Below are 8,072 nucleotides of genomic sequence, written 5' to 3'. Positions count from 1 at the left end.
CGAAGGTTGAGAAAACAGGTAATCACACTGACACCTTCAGCATCAGCCTCGCTCGCATCAGATGCACCACTAAACATTGCAAGAAAATGACGCCCAGTTAACCCACTCCCACTCCCACTGCCATCCACCGTCACAGTAACAGATGCCTCCCGTGTCTTCAAAGTATACAAACGTAGAATAAAAAATTCAGTAATACATATTATACTTCGATCAATTGTGTTAATGTTTACAAATGCACCACAGCTGTATTTTTCAACTTTTTTCCCCCTTTGTGTTTCAATGTATCTGTTAAGTACTGATTCTGATAAAACTGATAGTGATCCCTGACAATTTCTGCAGGTACCCCTTTTCCAATAGAGATTGTATTTGTAGTTATGTTAATCAATTAGAGTCCTCAGGTAGTGACCCTATTTGCATTGTTAACCGGGTCCTTGTCCGAGAGGGCTAATGGGGCCACTACCTGAGGAGATTAATTGAAAGTGACATTGCTTGAACTCTCCTCTTTTTTCTTCTTCTTGCACAGCCCTCTGAAAAATCGTCTCATCTTATTTTAATGTGGTGCCACAAGTCTAAACAGCGAGGTCAAGTCTTTTCAAACTTTGACACAAGCTGGAGCTGGAGAGGAGGAAAAAAAGGACACGGAGGAGTGTTGGGGTAGCCGCACATGTCTGTGTTGGGAGTGCTAAAAGAGGGGTCTGCGTGCTTCTAGGTTTTACAAATATGAATGCAAAATAATGCATTGCGAAACATTTACTGCCTCAATGATGTACAAGATTCTCTGCTTTACTATGCAACGATCACAAACAGGATGTTTTTTTTTCATTTTTAAGCTATTAAACAGTGACTTGTCCATATGTATACATGTTTTGCTTACTAAAGATTATATGGAACTATTTTACACTTAATAAGTAATCCCTATAAAACCACATCTATATGCATGGTAAGAAAGCGCTTGAGGGAAGTGAAACAATATTTATATATTTAACAACAGTCATTTTAATGAACTAACCCTTTAAAAGTTCATCAGAAAACACAAACTAACCCCTTACATCACATGCACGTGCATCATGTACACTGACAATGCACCCCTGTACCACGTACATGTTAATCTACACTCTATGAAGTGCTCTTCCGGATGAGTATGCGAGCAGGTGTTGCCGATGCACGCCTGTAAACTTTGCCCGCGCATCAAATTCCCTGTGGCTTGTGTACAAAACACCTTGCCGATGCCGAGTTTAATCTGCACATCGTCACAAACAAACTGGCACCGTGGCAATTTGTTGCTGGGCGGCGTGTAAACAAAGACGCAACAGGAGACGTGTTTATTTGTAGCAGATGAAACAATTAAAGACGCCTGACAGGCAAATAAACACCTTGAGGCAAAGCATCTGGTGACACGGGGGCTTCTCACCGCCGCAATGTTGTCTGGTGAGGAGAGTCGCTGTGTAACGCAGACGATATGGCAGGAAAACAATTTAACGGATCTGACAAACAATTAAGGCTGTGTTTATTTACTTGTCAAAGGAAAAGGAGACACAACAGCTTTGACTTTGCCTGCGCAGAATATGGAAAAACACTCGTGTGAACATGTTTGTTTCATCTTGTCTTATTGCCTTGTTGTTACAAAGCATATCAGAGCCAGCATTCGTGTGTGTGTGTATGTGTGTGTGTACATGTGTGTGTTTGTGTGTGAGAGGCTTTGCCTGTCAGTCATGTTAACTCAATGTGAAGAGGCTGCTCCAAGCGGAAAGTTGAGTCCTATATATTTGCCACAATGGCTGGTGTTATTAAGACCTTGATCCGTGTTTTCTTTCTGCATGGAGGGAGGTAAGCTACTAGATGCTCTCTCCCTCCCTCAGAGTGTGTGTGTGTGTGTGTGTGTGTGTGTGTGTGTGTGTGTGTGTGTGTGTGTGTGTGTGTGTGTGCAGGGTGTCTTGGTTGAGTCGGGTTAGGAGGAGACACACACACAAACACGCATTTAGGCTCTGTAAACATCCCTTCCTCAACCCCTCGTGAAAGAGGTTTTCCGTTTGTGCTCATGTTTATGCTAAATTTAAAGCATTTCTGGTGGAAGCTGTGAAAAATAAATATGGTCTCAAAAACAAAAAGGTCACTCAAAAGAACATAAACCGCCTAATAATATGAAAAGAAGAGTGTTACAACCCTCCCTGAGAAGTGAACGGTTTCACCGCAAAAGAAAACTACTGATTGAAACCCAAATTGCAAAAGACGTCTTTATTTCAAGAAGCACGCATTTGGGTGTTTTTTCTTCCTTCTTTTTTGTCGTAAAGACAAATCAAGCATTTGCTTATGAACATATCCTCCTCTGTACATGGTTGTAAACGCTTAGATAAACTATGAACGAACAAGCAGGACTCCCAAACAACCTGCCAATCATCCACGAGATCCAGATGACTGCAGGCTAGCGGAGACCGGGTTCATTTAAGTGATGTTAAGAACAAACAATCAAAAGTGCTGCTTGGGAGACCGCAACACGTCCACATCAGCAAATGACATGTAACAATGGTGACATCTAATTTATAGCTCAAGGAGCGTGTACAAGCAAACAAACAGGCATCCCTGGTCCGCACGTCCCTCTCAATTTGCTTCTCCCACGGTCTATTGCCTTTCAGTTGCAGGGGCGGGAGGAAAATAGAAAAGTTGAAAGTGTGCAACTTTGAGTTGATGTCTTAGTTACAGGTCCAAGACCCCGGCTTCTGTTATTTTCTCAGAAAACTCCCGTGCAGGCATCCGTGAGGCAAAACCCTTTCACCGAGCACAAACAAAAAAATATATATTCCACTTGCACGTACAACATGCCACGAGATCTGAACAAGGAAGGATGTGAGGAAGGAGGGGCTGTTTTCAGCACCGCCGAGGAAGAAAGGAAACGATTTGAAGACATCTCAGCGTCTCTTCTCTCCTTTCATTCCTGTCTGATTCCCGCGTTCTCTCAGGCAGATGTTGTCAGCGCCGTCTGACGGGGCACGGCGCGTGGCAGAAACTTTGAACCTCACCGTGCCCCATCCATGTGTTTTGTTTTTTTCAAGCTCCAGTCCCGTGATCTCGCTAACTGCCACGTTATCTTTGCACCGCCGTGGCGACGCCTCCAGGTAACAAGGAGATTAGAAGCAGTCAGAGGCCCGTGTACCACAGCAAAGCTTTAGCAAAAGGGGGTCTTTAAATATTTAAGGTGTGAGTACGATCACACATTGTCACTCTAAGAAGAGAGGGGAACAAAGAATACAAATGTTTCGCTTGGAAATCATTTACATTTCATTGCCGAGACTCTGTTCTGAGACTGATGCAATTTCTGAATGTTGCGTTTGAGTTTTCTTTTTAAATAAAAAGAATACAAAAGCACTTCCAATTGGCTGATAATAACCCCTAAAAAAATCATTCTCACTCACTGCTAAAGCAATGTTCATGCACTTTTCCTGTTTGCAAACACATCAACAATGTGTGCGGGAGAAATAACAAGTAAACAAATACCACGTGGTGCAAGAAGGCAGACTTCTTCGGCCTCTTGTCAAAGTCAATTAGAGTCCTCAGGTAATGACCCTATTTGCATTGTAAACCGGGTCCTTGTGCGAGAGGGCTAATGGGGCCACTACCTGAGGAGATTAATTGAAAGTGACATTGCTTGAACTCTCCTCTTTCTTCTTCTTGCACAGCCCTCTGAAAGATCGTCTCATCTTATTTTAATGTGGTGCCACAAGTCTAAACAGCGAGGTCAAGTCTTTTCAAACTTTGACACAAGCTGGAGCTGGAGAGGAGGAAAAAAAGGACACGGAGGAGTGTTGGGGTAGCCGCACATGTCCGTGTTGGGAGTGCTAAAAGAGGGGTCTGCGTGCTTCTAGGTTTTACAAATATGAATGCAAAATAATGCATTGCGAAACATTTACTGCCTCAATGATGTACAAGATTCTCTGCTTTACTATGCAACGATCACAAGCAGGATGGTGTGTACAATCCCTGATGACATGAGCCATAAAGCAACAATGCACGTCATTTTCTGAAAAATTTGCCACTGAAAGTTATTGTATCTGTATAATTATGTTTAATGAGTTGCAACACAATAGCATTCATATATCAAAATCACATTAGGTAATGATGAATATTATGGATCCTATGGATTGATAGAGGACTGGAGGAGGGGGGGTTACATTTTCTGCCGTTTGACAAAAACAAGCATTGATGTTCCATCTGGAAAAAGAAAAACAGATGGTGAATAAAGAGTGTCACACGTTGCCGCAACCCCCTCTTGTCCTGTCTAATTAGTCACATTATGTTATTATAATATGGTTATCATATTCCTCCAATATAAAAATGAAGGAAACAAAACGCCATTAGTTCACCCATCTGCTTTTTGTCTTTATATAAAGCAAAAGCAAAAGCAGTAATTTGTTCTCATGGCCGAGGGCTGCAGACTTTCATTTTCTGAGTGAAAGAGTTGCATCCCACCCAATTGAGCAGGGAGGGGATGGGTGGATGGATTAATACGCGGCTAGTCAGAGGAGGTGGCCGCCGCCGCCGCCCGGCTCTAATTTATGTAATATTGCAAGAGAAATGACCTTGAGATCAGAGAAGTGCAGAAATTCTCCCCAGACGGCAAACAGAAACAATGGGGCCGTTCTAATTGTGGCATTACAATCCAGCACACAGTGAGCGATCAGAGGGGGATTGATTAGAGGAGTGGAAAGGTGGACAACTTTGTGAAAAGGTCATTGCACACTCTACCTGGAGTTTTTACTATTTCCAACCCTCTGTGAACACGGAAGAAAGTGAAAGAAAAAAGTACAACTCCCTGTGTGATTACAGACTTTCTGGACAGTGATATTTTCCCCAACGCATTAGTGAAATAAGATGGTAATTTCCTGGGGCCAGGGTGTATCCAGGCAGAAAATGACAAAAGGAAATAAAGATAGAACGGAAAGGAGGAGGGAGGGGGCGCTCATCCTCCGTGATCTCCCAGCACGGGGGCTGACGTGGAGGTTAATTGAGGGGTTAACAGGGGGTGGTGTCGGCTGAAGGTCAGACTGCTGTTACAGCCAGCAGGAGGTCCCTGCTCCCTGATGAACTCATTGAGTGTTGTCGGCCATGTTTCCATGTTAACGGCAAACGCTGCTGCCAGGCGAGCAGCACCCTTTCTACGAGAGAAAGGAGCAGAGGAGGAGGAGAGTGCAGAGGTTGCAGATGTGGCCATCGTGAAACGCACTCTTCCTGTTGCCTCACTTGCAAAGAGAAATAGGAGAATACTACTCAACGTTCAGGGTCTGCAACCAGTTGCTGCAATAGTAATAGAGGTTGAGCAATGGCAAACAGGTACCGAGATAGAGCAGCGACGTTTTTACAAAACAAATAATAAAGTAGAGGGAAATGGCAATAGCTGCAGTATGGAAGTGGTTAAATAACATTCATTATCAGCAACAAAAAAAAAATGTGATCGTCAGCCAATCTCTTGGAAATGTGTTTAACTAATCGGCTAACCGGTTTGTCTATTGTCAGCCACAAAATGGTGAGAAATGCTGATTATTACAAGATTGATGTATTAAAATGTCTTCTTTGAAAACCCAAAGATATTCAATACACCCTCAAATATACCAAAAAAGCAAGACATGAGAAGCTGGAACCAGAAAATGTTGGCATTTTTGCTTCAAAAATTACTAAAAGGATTATTTAATAATCAAAATAGTGGCCTAATTGCTGGATCCCTATTCCATGTAATTACTAGAATATTTCCAGATGTTACCGTAAACTCCCTGCTGTGGACCGCACGCCCGACATAAGTGTTAAACCGTAGAAATTAAAAGCACAGTATGGATGCATGCAAGTGTCAGTATAGGTGAGAACAAAGACAACAGCGGCTTTTGTCTGCATTCCAACAACTGGAACATAATGAGGAAGAAAATGGACTCAAAAATGAATGGACTCAAAGAACGTGTGCAAAACAAACATCATAGATCTTTGGAAACGTTTTATTTCTTAAACTTTTTCTCTTTGAGATTGAAGATAATGTACAAAACTGAGAAAATGAGCTGTGAGCTCTAAGTTGAGAAATGTAGATGACGATGAGAAGGATCAAGTATCCGGCACAGAAGAGGAAGAGAAACACACAACATAGTATCGTATAGGAAGACAACTACTGTAGCTACAGAGCAATGTATACATTTTTCTCTTTTTAGATGAATTCTTCACATTATCTGTAATGTTTTTTGACACTCTTGGCGTGAGTTAATCATAAACATGGAAATGAGGTTTTACTTTCTGCTCAGAATCTGCTGCTGAGGTGCCGATCCAACCTCCTTATACACAATAACAGTGCGCCATTAAGACGATCTGTACATGACAGCACATTATCTTTGTTGGCGTTAGGAAGGGACGTATTTTTTGTATCCAGTTAGTAAGCGGTGCTAATGAAGGCCAGCATTAAGTATCATTACTGAAACAACATCAAAGCGGATCTCCAAGACAAGAAAATGACTCCGCTGGTGATTCACCACAAACTCATCTCGAGATACACAGAATTAAGGAACAGAGGGGTTGAAAAAAAGGAGAAGAAAACTGCCTTTACCCTGCATTAGTTTACCATTTCAACATGACAGTTCATGATTCCTTTTTTGTATTGTGAGTCACTAGGCTTGATACCCGAAAGCCGCTTATGTGGCATAAGGGTCACCGTTTTTAATTCCATATCAAACGAAATGAAGTTCAACATATTTACACAGTATGTATGTAAAATAGCATCACGGGAAAGACTTGCACCATATGCAGCTGACAAAGCCTAATTGTTGTTGGCTAACACTAAAGTAGAAACACATTGTTTATCTTTACATTGCAGTGAGATGTCATTTATTTTGAGTATCTGCGCTGTATTTCCAGTAATCCCAAAGCTTCAAATACTGCCAAATCAAGAGTGACGCGAGATTCATTGTTAAAACATGTTTTCTTTCCACCATGATTTAGCAAAATCAGCAATTTTGTGCAGTTCTTTTTTTTCCTGTAACAAAAGGCAACTTCAATTAAATGGAATGTTTGAAATAGAAAACTACAAACAACCTAAATAAGGCACATTCATTCCTTTTGGTTTTAGAAAGTAGCATTTGTGATGTCCTGATTCACCTTTGATATTTCACCAGTTTCAACGGTTCTACAGTGCTACAGCAGATTACTGTATTTGAGAGTCTGTGTTGCAAAACTACAGTATGCAACTAAGAATGTATGAAGTGTCACAAAAACAATTACAGTGTTGTACAGTACGAAGACTGTAACCTCAGATTTTGAGCATAAAAAACATTGAAAAATAAAATCAGAGTAAACAAATCATTTAGTTTTCCATCAAAATGACTAAAAAGATAAGATACAATTAGACAGCATTCCTGATGTAACACACACATATTTAAGATTGTGATAATACGTCTTACGCAAAGGAGAGAATACTTAAAAGTTACTGCATGAAACAGTCTCAATGTAATACTGATGCCTCTATATGACCTACATAAGTAAACAAGACCATCAACAAGATTGTCTATTTCTATATAGTTATTCTGAATGCTTGTTATCAGGTCTGTTTCCGCCTGAAGTTGGAATAAGTCACGCAGGTCCACCAGAAAGTCCTTCAGCTCAGACTCCAGCGGGGCCGACCTGCCGCTTTAAAAGCACAATGAGCAGGATTCCCTTCAACGTCTAGAAATAATCCCTCCTACTCATCACTCATGACCAACTCGACGTGTGCGGTAGTGTCTGTATCTGCGGAGACTCTGCCCTTTGCCTTGTTTTGCTGTGTTTGAGGGCGTCAACCCGACATAATAACGTAGTGACCAGGTGCCAGATCGCAAGCACGCATCCAAGAAGAAGGTAAGAAAATGGCGGAATGGCCCTGAATAGCGAGGCAAAACGAGAGTGAATTCTGGCGTTGGTTTTCAATCGCTGGGCGGCACCTGAATCTTCGAAGGACAGGACAACCCACACATCCTACTCATTGGGCCATTAGAAGAAACAACATACACACTGAAGATGTAACCGTCATGTTCATATATCTGGAGTTACTTCCAGCTCCTGCTGAGCTGGTT

This window comes from Taurulus bubalis, assembly GCF_910589615.1.
Source record: "Taurulus bubalis genome assembly, chromosome: 20".
Classification (NCBI taxonomy): Eukaryota; Metazoa; Chordata; class Actinopteri; order Perciformes; family Cottidae; genus Taurulus; species Taurulus bubalis.
Note: the sequence above shows the minus strand (reverse complement) of the source record.